The 14,466-nt window shown below is 32.2% G+C and overlaps 1 pseudogene across 1 annotated transcript in view; it reads left to right on the top strand.

Moving 5' to 3' along the window:
• LOC143251100 (metabotropic glutamate receptor 7-like) overlaps positions 1-14,466 on the top strand; it is a 108,706-nt pseudogene that overhangs the window by 70,696 nt on the left and 23,544 nt on the right. The window contains exon 2 of the transcript XR_013028494.1: positions 7,490-7,706. The product of XR_013028494.1 is annotated as a metabotropic glutamate receptor 7-like (transcript). The remainder of the gene's footprint in view (positions 1-7,489; positions 7,707-14,466) is intronic.

Raw genomic sequence — 14,466 nt, 5'->3', positions numbered from 1 at the left:
ACAAAAGAAGGTTGAGTAGGAAAAAGTCCAGTTGCATACTTAAAAAGAAAAACAAAGTAACAAAGACAAAATAAAGGGTTTGTGATAAAGTGATCGTTTGTTAGAGAAAAATAAATAAGGATAAAAATACGAAAGTAATGCTGAGAGTGTTAGGCACGAAAAATTAAAGTGATGCTGAGAGTGTTAGCCACAAAAAATTAAAGTGATTCTGAGAGTGTTAGCCACAAAAAATTAAAGTGCTGCTGAGAGAGTTAGCCACAAAAAATTAAAGTGATGCTGAGAGTGTTAGCCACAAAAAATTAAAGTGATGCTGAGAGTGTTAGCTACAAAAAATTAAAGTGATTCTGAGAGTGTTAGCTACAAAAAATTAAAGTGCTGCTGAGAGAGTTAGCCACAAAAAATTAAAGTGATGCTGAGAGTGTTAGCCACAAAAAATTAAAGTGCTGCTGAGAGAGTTAGCCACAAAAAATTAAAGTGCTGCTGAGAGAGTTAGCCACAAAAAATTAAAGTGATGCTGAGAGTGTTAGCCACAAAAAAAAATAAAAAAAAAATTATTAATGGAAACAAATACCTTCTTTTTGTTTCTAATTAAGCACCAAACAATACAACGGGCTATATGTGCTCTGCTCATCACTGGCATCGAAACCAAGTTTCTAGCGTTGTAAGTCCGCCGACATGCCACTGTGCCACTAGGAGACAACAAAGACCTTCTAGGGCTTTTAAGACAAAAAATGTTAATATAATCGCCACGTCTTTTCTCGTGTACATGTGTTTTCTTATAGCATAGCCACATCGGGCTATATGCTGTGTTCACCGAGGGGAATTGAAACTCTGATTTTAGCGTCGTAAATCCAAAAACTGACCACTGTCACAGGGGAGGGAACGTCGTTTCGTGTACCAACTTTCAATCAGAGTACGCTAACAACTTAGATCGAAACTAAATTTCGATTTTATATTTGTAATTTTAATACGTTATTATAGACTAGCTGAAGTACTTGTCCCCCACGATGGAATTTATGTAAATTCATAATTAATGAAAGATTATTTTAGGACATGAAAAGTTGCTTTCCTTACATGTAATTATACAAAAAAGTAAAAGGCCCATAAAAATCGCAAAATACAAGATGTGAAATAGGAAATTTATTTACCCCCCCCCGCATGGACCTAATGTACCTTCACAGTAATTTTGATGAAGATTTATCTATAGCTTGAAAAAATAGTTACATTGATATACAACAGACTATGGACAGTTCTAATACATTTTTATAAATGTAAGTAAATATCATAATGTATCGTTTCATTAATTGTTTACCATCTATGTCAACAATATTTTCATCTATTACTACAATAATATCTCACGTGGCTCCCCGGACCTTAGGAGATTTAGATTAGTACTAGCCCGCTAGTACAGCGGTATGTTTCCGGATTTACAACGCTAAAATCAGGGATTCGATTCCCCTTGATGGGCTCAGCAGATAGCCCGAGGAGGCTTTGCTATAAGAAAACAAACAAAATAGATTAATTAACAGTATTAATAAACAAACCAGTATTAAACTAACAATACACTTAGTTGGCTTAGCCACAGTTTATGAAGCATTGATAACAGCCTACACAGAATATTCCACAAGTTGCTAATTTTTAAAGTATCTACCCACATTCAAAGAACAACTATGGGAGATGGTAAGTACTACAACAACCCTTCTAATGGAAGTACATTATAATGAAAATCCCTCTGTTCACTAGCGATTTACCATGGTAGTTATTCTGGTGATATTTAGCCTTAATATTACTTCTTACTATCAAATTTAGGCAATTTGATTACTTCTTTCGTGGCAATAACACATAACAGAAATTATTTCCCAAGGGATGTGTTACTGTAATAACTCTTCTGATGGCGGTAAGTCGTAAGAGAAATCATTTTTTTTAAGGGATGTGTTACCATGGTAACTCTTGTGGTGGTTGTAAATCATAAAGTAAATATTTTCCTAAAGGGTGTGCTGCTATGGCAACTTTCTTGATGGATATTGTTTAAAAATTTCAGAAATTTGTTTTCATTGTACTTTTTAACCTTGTTATTTTTAAGATTTTTCCTGCACTGTTGTTTTATTTCCATTTTGATACTGTAACTGGATCGCAAAACCAAAAGCAGGGAAAGTACATTAATTACATAGTTTATAAATGTGTAATTATCTAAAAATAACAAATAGTGTTATGCCATATTTATCATGCTATCAACATGAAAAATTACTTTATCGAGATTTGTTCCATAATTACTTCAAATACATAATAAACCGTTATTTTAGATTAAAGAATAAATCGTATAATGTGACTTATATGTAACGCTCTTTAGATGGTGTGTTATGCATGTACCAAACAAAACACAAAATGAAAACCTGATGATTTGAGAACCACGTTTAATAAATCTGCCGTAGCTACTGAATCTCAAATAAGAAGTGTTTTTCAGACCTTAATTAATGTTTAACTTTAAGGTAGATTTTTATTATAGTTTCGTTCGTTTGAACTAAACGTAAACTACGTAGGATTTGTGGAAAAAAATTTGCAAAATTTTTTGTTTGTTTTTGAATTTCGCTCGAAGCTACTCGAAAGCTATCTGCGCTAGTCGTCCCTAATTTTGCAGTGCAAGACTAGAGGGAAGGCAGCTAGTCATCATCATCCACCGCCAACTCTTGGGCTACTCTTTTACCAACGAATAGTGGGATTGACCGTCACGATATAACGTCCCCACAGTTCAAAGGGCGAGAATGTTTGGTGCGACAGGGATTCGAACCCTCGAGTCTCAGATTACGAGTCGAACGCCTTAATCTCTGAGGCAATGAAGGAACATCTAATCAGAATATATTGTAAATCATCATCACTTCTAGAACGATGTAAACAAAATAATACGTAAGATTAAGATACAGAAATTGTGTGATAAAACAGGTAAACTTTAGCAGAAATAGAGAAATAAGAGAACTGAAAACGAAGTAAATCAATAATGACAAATAATTAATACTGAAGTTTAAGTATATTTACACCTATTTTCTTTGATCTTTTAAACAGAATGTGAACTAGTTATCTAATACAGGTTTTTTAGGCTAAAATTTAGAGAGCATCGTAACATTTTAAAGCGGACCCAAGTGACTCAGTTGTGGGTATATCTGTAGGCTTATAACGTTTAAACATCGAATTTAGATACTAGTGGTGGGCACATCATAAATATCCCATTATGTAACACTGCGCTTAACTAAAAACAAGCAAATCACTTTAAGACATTATCACTGATGTGTTTAGAATTCGCTTGTTTTTTATTTTGCATAACAACTGTTACACTTATAATACCTCTGGACTTACTTCTCTTTGTGGCCAAAGACCTTATTGTTTCTTTACTTGTTAGTATACTTTTGTATTTTGCTTTTCATGGACTCTAAAATAACGATGTAATCAACCCCAACTCAGCAGGGAATAACTTTTACAAAACGAATAATGTATATACAAATATGATATCAAAAACACTGCACAACTCAAAAGGATCCCCAGGGTACAGACTGTCATGTAAAATGTAAAATGTACCCTAGATTTTGGAGGTGATTGCATAAGTAGGACCCACACTGCGGTGGGGATACACCGTCTATCAGTCTTAACCTCAGTTCGTCAATCTCATATGTTCTGTTTCAAGAGTAAATAAAACTAAATATAAGAATAATAAATATTTTGTATTTATTTCTTTTTAAGTTCATATATTCTGCTGTATTATAATCTACAGAATGCATAATAATTCTCGTTATTGTTGGTATGTGGACATTTTACTGAAGTCACACGATATAAATGATAACGTTAAGCGCCCCTTATGTGACGTCATTTTAATGTCTATTGACTGACTGATAGACAACACACTACTGTATTGTAGAGCGAATGATTAAAACATATGACCCCTTTAAGCAGACTTCAGTCCCTTTTCGGGAAAACAAATAAACCCCATACAGGTTTCCATCTGTAGATACGTTTGGCTTGGTTTGTTTTGAATTTCACGCAAAGCAACACGAGGGCTATCTGCGCTAGCCGTCCCTAACTTTGCAGTGTAAGACTAGAAGGAAGGCAGCTAGTCATCACCACCCGCCGCCAATTCTTGGGCTACTCTTTTACCAACGAATAATTGGTAAAATTATAACGCCCACACGGCTGAAAGGACGAGCATGTTTGGTGTGACGGGGATTCGAACCGTAAGATTACAACTCAAGCGCTCTAATCACCTGGCCATGCTGGGCCTAATATTCTACACTTTGGAACGCTCGCACCAGTGATCGAAACGCCGCACCCGCTTTAAACAGTATTATTCCTGACTAAAAAAGTCTGTGACTTGTAATACAATAAAAACAGTTCTTCTTGTCGGTATCATTATTGTGTATATTAATACTGTTCGTATATTGTTTGAAAAAATTCTTAATGTAGTGCACATAATTAAGAATAAATAAAATGTCACAAAAACATTCACGTGTCCCAATGGGTTAGCGGTACGTTTACAGGCTTACAACGCTGCAATCCGTAAGCATTTGCTCTCTGTTACCAGACCGAAGAAAGAATGGTGGATGTTATATCTTTAATTCATAACCGTCGTGACATTGCTATTAACATTGAAACTGTTAAGTTATTTATGGAAAAGCACCACCAGAGAAATGGAACATTCTAGCATGTTATTTCAATAGTGCATACATGTACGTATATGATAGCCGATCATTAAAATAGCTGATATAATAGTGTTGTTTAAATTAGTAATATTATTTAACAATTAATAATTTCTTTGCATGTAGTTAGTACAGTACTATACTATACGAAACAATAAAAATGCATATGCTAACCTAGGCCTAACTTTTCATACAGTTTTAGAACGGAATGGTGGTTTGTTTATTTTTCATTAGATGTTTATGGATTTTATGTGGAAAGTTATGCAGTTTTTAAGCTATATTTCATGTAGAACTGCTTCTAGATTTAATCTCATACCACATATATTTTTATAATTTTCTAATGGAATGCACCCTGTAACATTAACATGCTTTGTTTGCTCACTGTTAGAATGCACCCTGTAACATTAACATGCTTTGTTTGCTCACTGTTAGAATGCACCCTGTAACATTAACATGCTTTGTTTGCTCACTGTTAGAATGCACCCTGTAACATTAACATGCTTTGTTTGCTCACTGTTAGAATGCACCCTGTAACATTAACATGCTTTGTTTGCTCACTGTTAGAATGCACCCTGTAACATTAACATGCTTTGTTTGCTCACTGTTAGAATGCACCCTGTAACATTAACATGCTTTGTTTGCTCACTGTTAGAATGCACCCTGTAACATTAACATGCTTTGTTTGCTCACTGTTAGAATGCACCCTGTAACATTAACATGCTTTGTTTGCTCACTGTTAGAATGCACCCTGTAACATTAACATGCTTTGTTTGCTCACTGTTAGAATGCACCCTGTAACATTAACATGCTTTGTTTGCTCACTGTTAGAATGCACCCTGTAACATTAACATGCTTTGTTTGCTCACTGTTAGAATGCACCCTGTAACATTAACATGCTTTGTATTCTGCATAACATGATCTTACAAACTAAAACTCCTCTTCAAACATTCTGTACAAAGGGCCGATGACTATTGTGAACAATATCGTTTTCTGTATAATAGAAGTGAACAATACATTCTATGTATAATTATTGTAAATATCGTTTCATGTATAATAATCGTGAACAATGCAATTCTATATATAATGATTGCGAACAATAGCATTTCTTATACAATAATCGTGCACAAACCAATTCTATGTATAACTATTGTGAACAATATCATTTCCTGTATAATAATCGTGAACAATACAGTTATATGTATAATAATCGAGAACAATGCAATTCTCTATATAATTATTACGAAAATATCACTTCCTATATAATAATAGTGAACAATACAATTCTATGTATAGTTATTGTGAACAATACAATTCTATGTATAACTATTGTGAACAGTATCATTTCCTGTATAATAATCGTGAACAATACAGTTATATGTATAATAATCGAGAACAATGCAATTCTCTATATAATTATTATGAAAATATCACTTCCTATATAATAATCGGGAACAATACAATTCTATTTATAATTATTGTGAACCACATCATCTTCTGTATAATAATCGTGAACAATACAATTCTATGTATAGTTATTGTGAACAATACAATTCTATGTATAATTTTTGTGAACAATATCATTTTCTGAAAAATAATTGTGAAATAATTACACGTTTTGTTTCCATATTTATATCTTGTGTGTTGGTATATATTTATTTTGTGTCAATTAACACGTGACACATACCTCCGGAATACAGGTTTGTTCTCAGTGCCACGGGGCTATTTAAACCGGAAAAAAAAAACGTAAATGGCTAAAACTCTTTAACATTGGTTTTCTCTAACGTAACGGAGCTAAATCCGGAGTCTTTCTGAACCTTCTGAAATTCTACCAATACTTTGTAAGAAAGATACGAGATGACAAAGGTGGCAAACACCATCGAAAAGTTCCCGGATGAGAATTAAAAAACAACAACAAATAAAACTGAAAAAGAAGGAAAGAGAAACGGTTAAAGAAGGAATTTCATTACGAATTGTTGGGAGATCAACATAAGTATTCTTAACGAAATAGTAAAATAATTTTCATTTAAGTTCATGAAAGAAAGAAGGAAAAAGTAACTGAGCGCAAAACGTAAGAAAAAAAGGTTCACTTTTCAGGTAAATGTCGTAGAAATTACAAGTTTCAAACGATAATAAAATTTCGCGCAATTATGACTAAAAATATAAAAACACCCTTGAAAATATGTTTCGTTGTTCTATTTTAGTGCTTCGCGTCTTTGGGTATTTGGGTATGTTGACCCAGGATGATCAAGTACACAAGATCTCTTCCTCCATCATTAGCTTTCGTGTCGACTACTATTATGCTGTTGTTATGGCCCGGCATGGCCTAGCGGGTAAGGAGTGCGATTCGTAATCCGAGGGTCGCGGGTTCGCGCCCGCGTCGCGCTAAACATGCTCGCCCTCCCAGCCGTGGGGGTGTATAATGTGACGGTCAATCCCACTATTCGTTGGTAAAGAGTAGCCCAAGAGTTGGCGGTGGGTGGTGATGACTAGCTGCCTTCCCTCTAGTCTTACACTGCTAAATTAGGGACGGCTAGCACAGATAGCCCTTGAGTAGCTTTGTGCGAAATTCCAAAACAAACAAACAAGCTGTTGTTATAGTGCTTTTGGGGCAGAGTATCCCACAGTACACCGGTCAAATTTTAGTGTTAAATGCCCTATTTCAGTGTTCAAATTCCGCGGTTAACGTTGCGCAAAAATCGTTAATATATCGAGAAATATTGCTACCACGAGGTATACATTACGTGTTAATACGTCTAACTTATCTCTCTCACACACACTCTTTATTTTTGTTTTATTTCATACCATAGATCCCACAGATAAGTTATGCCTCGACTAGCACAGAGTTGAGCGATAAAGCTAGATTCGGCTATTTTTCCCGAGTCGTTCCACCGGACAATTTCCAGGCCCAAGCTATGGTTGACGTAATCAAAGAGTTAGGCTGGAACTACGTGTCTACCGTAGCAGTGGAAGGAGACTACGGCGAGAAGGGTATAGAATATTTCAAAATGTTGGCCGAAAAGACAGGTACGTAAAGACATCAAGTTCTGTTTCTTTACGTTAAATATAACGTGTGAGACGACAACAAATACAATAAACGACAGGTACGTAAAGACACCAAGTTCTGTTTGTTTACGTTAAATATAACGTGTGAGACGATAACAAATACAATAAAAGACAGGTACGTAAAGACACCAAGCTCTGTTTGTTTTACGTTAAATATAACGTGTGAGACGACAACAAATACAATAAAACACAGGTACGTAAAGACACGAAGTTCTGTTTGTTTTACGTTAAATATAATGTGTGAGACGACAACAAATACAATAAAAGACAGGTACGTAAAGACACCAAGTTCTGTTTGTTTTACGTTAAATATAACGTGTGAGACGACAACAAATACAATAAAAGACAGGTACGTAAAGACACCAAGTTCTGTTTGTTTTACGTCAAGTTTGACGTGTGAGACGACAACAAATACAATAAAAGACAGGTACGTAAAGACACCAAGTTCTGTTTGTTTTACGTTAAATATAACGTGTGAGACGACAACAAATACAATAAAAGACAGGTACGTAAAGACACCAAGTTCTGTTTGTTTTACGTTAAATATAACGTGTGAGACGACAACAAATACAATAAAAGACAGGTACGTAAAGACACCAAGTTCTGTTTGTTTACGTTAAATATAACGTGCGAAACGACAACAAATACAATAAAAGGCAGGTACGTAAAGACACCAAGTTCTGTTTGTTTTACGTTAAATATAACGTGTGAGACGACAACAAATACAATAAAAGACAGGTACGTAAAGACACCAAGTTCTGTTTGTTTTACGTTAAATATAACGTGTGAGACGAGACGTAAAGACCAAGTTCTGTTTGTTTTACGTTAAATATAACGTGTGAGACGACAAATACAATAAAAGACAGGTACGTAAAGACAAAGTTCTGTTTGTTTACGTTAAATATAACGTGCGAAACGACAACAAATACAATAAAAGGCAGACGTAAAGACACCAAGTTCTGTTTGTTTTACGTAAAGACACAACAAGTTCTGTTTGTTTTACGTTAAATATAACGTGTGAGACGACAACAAATACAATAAAAGACAGGTTCGTTAAGACACCAAGTTCTGTTTGTTTACGTTAAATGTAACGTGTGAGACGACACAATATCCTATCTGAAAGAGCCACACAGTAATATTAAAGTATAGACTTATTCGCAACAGAAATTGGGTCACATTTTATTATATTAAAATGTTGACAACCACTGGCTATAGATTTCTCTAGACCAATCGTGACGTGAGAGTCTTATCGATCGTTCTATAACCCAAACGTAATAAAAAATGTTCATTGTGGTAAAGGAAATAATAATTTGATCTGAGTAAAAGTTTTTCCCCCGATTTGTAAGTAATCATTACGTAATAGAAAAAAATGAATATTATTTTGAAATTTGCAAAATATTTTATTAAAACTAAAACAACTTTTATGAAGTTTAAATTCGAAGGCCTGTGTTAGTAACGAATCTTTTTGTTAAGAAATTGAACAGTTTATTGAAAAATGTTAAAATATTTATTAAATGTTATTAAAATATATGACTTCTATCTATCTCGATATAATGGGAAATGTAAATAGATAAATATAAAACCAACAGTTTTTGCAATGGAAGTAAAGAAACGACAAGAACGTTGATAACAAATAGGAAATGTTAAAAAGTCATGAATTGTAATGATAAGTTAGAACAGATACAAAATGAAGTCATGAATTTTAATGATGAGTTAGAACGGATAAAAATGAAGTCATGAATTTTAATGATAAATTAGAACGATAAAAAATGGAGTAATGAATTTTAATGATGAGTTAGAACGGATAAAAATGAAGTAATGAATTTTAATGATGAGTTAGAACGGATAAAAATGAAGTCATTAATTTTAATGATGAGTTAGAACGGATATAAAATGAAGTAATGAATTTTAATGATGAGTTAGAACGGATAAAAATGAAGTAATGAATTTTAATGATGAGTTAGAACGGATAAAAATGGAGTAATGAATTTTAATGATGAGTTAGAATGGATAAAAATGAAGTATTGAATTTTAATGATGAGTTAGAATGGATAAAAATGAAGTAATGAATTTTAATGATGAGTTAGAACGGATAAAAATGGAGTAATGAATTTTAATGATGAGTTAGAATGGATAAAAATGAAGTAATGAATTTTAATGATGAGTTAGAACGGATAAAAATGGAGTAATGAATTTTAATGATGAGTTAGAATGGATAAAAATGAAGTAATGAATTTTAATGATGAGTTAGAACGGATAAAAATGAAGTAATGAATTTTAATGATGAGTTAGAATGGATAAAAAAAGATGTCATGAATTTTAATGATGAGTTAGAACGGATAAAAATGATGTCATGAATTTTAATGATGAGTTAGAACGGATAAAAATGGAGTAATGAATTTTAATGATGAGTTAGAACGGATAAAAAAGATGTCATGAATTTTAATGATGAGTTAGAATGGATAAAAATGAAGTAATGAATTTTAATGATGAGTTAGAACGGATAAAAAATGAAGTAATGAATTTTAATGATGAGTTAGAACGGATAAAAAATGGAGTACTGAATTTTAATGATAAGTTAGAACGGATAAAAAATGAAGTAATGAATTTTAATGATGAGTTAGAACGGATAAAAAATGAAGTAATGAATTTTAATGATGAGTTAGAATGGATAAAAAAAGATGTCATGAATTTTAATGATGAGTTAGAACGGATAAAAATGATGTCATGAATTTTAATGATGAGTTAGAACGGATAAAAATGGAGTAATGAATTTTAATGATGAGTTAGAACGGATAAAAAAGATGTCATGAATTTTAATGATGAGTTAGAACGGATAAAAATGGAGTAATGAATTTTAATAATGAGTTAGAACGGATAAAAAAGATGTCATGAATTTTAATGATGAGTTAGAATGGATAAAAATGAAGTCATGAATTTTAATGATGAGTTAGAATGGATAAAAAAGATGTCATGAATTTTAATGATGAGTTAGAATGGATAAAAATGAAGTCATGAATTTTAATGATGAGTTAGAATGGATAAAAAAGAAGTAATGAATTTCAGTAATGATGAATTAGAACGGATAAAAATGAAGTAATGAATTTTAATGATGAGTTAGAACGGATAAAAATGGAGTAATGAATTTTAATGATGAGTTAGAACGGATAAACATGAAGTCATGAATTTTAATGATGAATTAGAACGGATAAAAATGAAGTAATGAATTTTAATGATGAGGTAGAATGGATAAAAAAAGATGTAATTAATTTTAATGATAAGTTAGAACGGATAAAAATGAAGTAATGAATTTTAATGATGAGTTAGAATGGATAAAAAATGAAGTAATGAATTTTAATGATGAGTTAGAATGGATAAAAATGAAGTATTGAATTTTAATGATGAGTTAGAACGGATAAAAATGGAGTAATGAATTTTAATGATGAGTTAGAATGGATAAAAATGAAGTATTGAATTTTAATGATGAGTTAGAATGGATAAAAATGAAGTAATGAATTTTAATGATGAGTTAGAACGGATAAAAATGGAGTAATGAATTTTAATGATGAGTTAGAATGGATAAAAATGAAGTAATGAATTTTAATGATGAGTTAGAACGGATAAAAATGGAGTAATGAATTTTAATGATGAGTTAGAATGGATAAAAATGAAGTAATGAATTTTAATGATGAGTTAGAACGGATAAAAATGAAGTAATGAATTTTAATGATGAGTTAGAATGGATAAAAAAAGATGTCATGAATTTTAATGATGAGTTAGAACGGATAAAAAATGATGTCATGAATTTTAATGATGAGTTAGAACGGATAAAAATGGAGTAATGAATTTTAATGATGAGTTAGAACGGATAAAAAAGATGTCATGAATTTTAATGATGAGTTAGAATGGATAAAAATGAAGTAATGAATTTTAATGATGAGTTAGAACGGATAAAAATGAAGTAATGAATTTTAATGATGAGTTAGAACGGATAAAAATGGAGTACTGAATTTTAATGATAAGTTAGAACGGATAAAAATGAAGTAATGAATTTTAATGATGAGTTAGAACGGATAAAAATGAAGTAATGAATTTTAATGATGAGTTAGAATGGATAAAAAAAGATGTCATGAATTTTAATGATGAGTTAGAACGGATAAAAATGATGTCATGAATTTTAATGATGAGTTAGAACGGATAAAAATGGAGTAATGAATTTTAATGATGAGTTAGAACGGATAAAAAAGATGTCATGAATTTTAATGATGAGTTAGAACGGATAAAAATGGAGTAATGAATTTTAATAATGAGTTAGAACGGATAAAAAAGATGTCATGAATTTTAATGATGAGTTAGAATGGATAAAAATGAAGTCATGAATTTTAATGATGAGTTAGAATGGATAAAAAAGATGTCATGAATTTTAATGATGAGTTAGAATGGATAAAAATGAAGTCATGAATTTTAATGATGAGTTAGAATGGATAAAAAAGAAGTAATGAATTTCAGTAATGATGAATTAGAACGGATAAAAATGAAGTAATGAATTTTAATGATGAGTTAGAACGGATAAAAATGGAGTAATGAATTTTAATGATGAGTTAGAACGGATAAACATGAAGTCATGAATTTTAATGATGAATTAGAACGGATAAAAATGAAGTAATGAATTTTAATGATGAGGTAGAATGGATAAAAAAGATGTAATTAATTTTAATGATAAGTTAGAACGGATAAAAATGAAGTAATGAATTTTAATGATGAGTTAGAATGGATAAAAAATGAAGTAATGAATTTTAATGATGAGTTAGAATGGATAAAAAAGAAGTCATGAATTTCAGTAATGAGTGTAAATGACTGGAAACGGAAGTCATTGATTAAGGGGCCCGGCATGGCCAAGCGTGTTAATTCTCTCACAACGGTCGTTCGTAATTATTATTTGTAGAATTCTAAATAAAGAACTACGCCAGTCGTAGAGGTATTGAGAAATTGATTTGTTTCTTCTATATTTTACGTAAACATAAGGCCCGGCATGGCCAAGCGTCTTGAGGCACTCGACTCCTAATCTGAGGTTCGCGGGTTCGCATCCCCATCGCGCCAAACATGCTCGCCCTTTCAGCCGTGGGGGCATTATAAAGTGACGGTCAATTCACTATTCGTTGGTAAAAGAGTAGTCCTAGATTTGGCGGTGGGTGGTGATGACTAGCTGCCTTCCCTCTGCTAAATTAGGGACGGCTAGCACAGATAGCCCTCGAGTAGCTTTGTGCGAAATTCAAAACACAAAACAAACATTAATTTAGGTAATTAGTGTAAATGACTGACAAAGAAACTCATGAACGATACTAATGCGTATGAGCTGGTAAAAATTAAAGTCATGAATTTCAGTAATGAAGGTTGTAATGGATATACTGTTGTACACGTATTTTAATATCTATGTTTCAGTTTAAAATATATTTAGAAATGCAAGTGACTTACGTTGTTAGATGTGTATTGCAAAAGTTCCGCGTGTTCTCTAAATTTGTAAAGGATTCTCGAGTGCAAGAATCAACAATATATGTTTCACATTGTAGTACACTGAACTTTCTAGAATCTCGCCGAATGAGTATAAAATGTAGCAATCGCAACACGCGGGAAGACACTTTTAATATTGATGGATCACTACAGTCACTATATTATAAACTTCTGAAACTATAATTGTGATAAACGCTTATTAATCGTAATACTACAGATATTTGACCAGGAATGTTTATAAAGTTCGAATATTACAAACTATTTAACTTCAATGAACTAACTTTGGACGTTAGTATTTCTACAAGGCCATTAGTTATCCACAGCGAATAAATTCAGCTTGTAGACGTCGTGAGGCTAATTATTAAGACAAGTGTGCCTGTGTATCAACATAGAATCAATTCGCTCTCCGTGAACTGTCGATAATTATACAGCTTCAGATCAGATAGAAGACTCAATATTGTTTGTAAGTTTGTAAAACTGTTGTACATAAATCGTTATTTGTAATAACCGTTGTTATAAATTGTATTATTCTTTGTATATTAAAATATATTTATGTTAAGAAACAAGATGTGTGTATCAATCTCGTTGACAAATATCATAAATTTTTTATATATCGATATTCAATTAACTTCTAAATTCAAATTCAAATTTCCCGCTATTTGAAATCATAATACGTAACATAAAATGGCGAGGAAGTCAAGGCACTCGACTCGTAATCCGAGGGTCATGGGTTTCAGTCCCCCTCACACCAAACATGCTCGCCCTTTCAGGCATTGGGGGCGTTATAATGTGACGGTCAACCCCAGTATTCGTCAGTAAAAGAGTAGCCCAAGAGTTAGAGGTAGGTGTTGATGGCTAGATTTGCGCGAAATTCAAAAACAAACAAATACGTAATGTACGTAATGTCATAAATCGGAAACTCGTCCGAGATAAATTATAATGTGTAATTCAGTGTGCACGGCTGAAAAAGAAACACATGAATGTTACTAATAACAGTGAATGGCTAGAAAATAAAGTCGTGAATTTTTAGTAATGGGTACTTGTGATTGATTCGCTAAGTGCAAATATTAACCATATAATACAAAAACATTACCTTAACAACGATGAACATCATTCTTTAATTGTAAATTACTTTTACTATTGTTGTTGTTACTTTTATTATTATTGTTGTTGTTACTTTTATTATTATTGTTGTTGTTACTTTTGTTAT

This window comes from Tachypleus tridentatus, chromosome 5, assembly GCF_004210375.1.
Source record: "Tachypleus tridentatus isolate NWPU-2018 chromosome 5, ASM421037v1, whole genome shotgun sequence".
Taxonomy (NCBI): Eukaryota; Metazoa; Arthropoda; class Merostomata; order Xiphosura; family Limulidae; genus Tachypleus; species Tachypleus tridentatus.
Note: the sequence above shows the minus strand (reverse complement) of the source record. Positions and strands in the feature narration are given on the sequence as shown.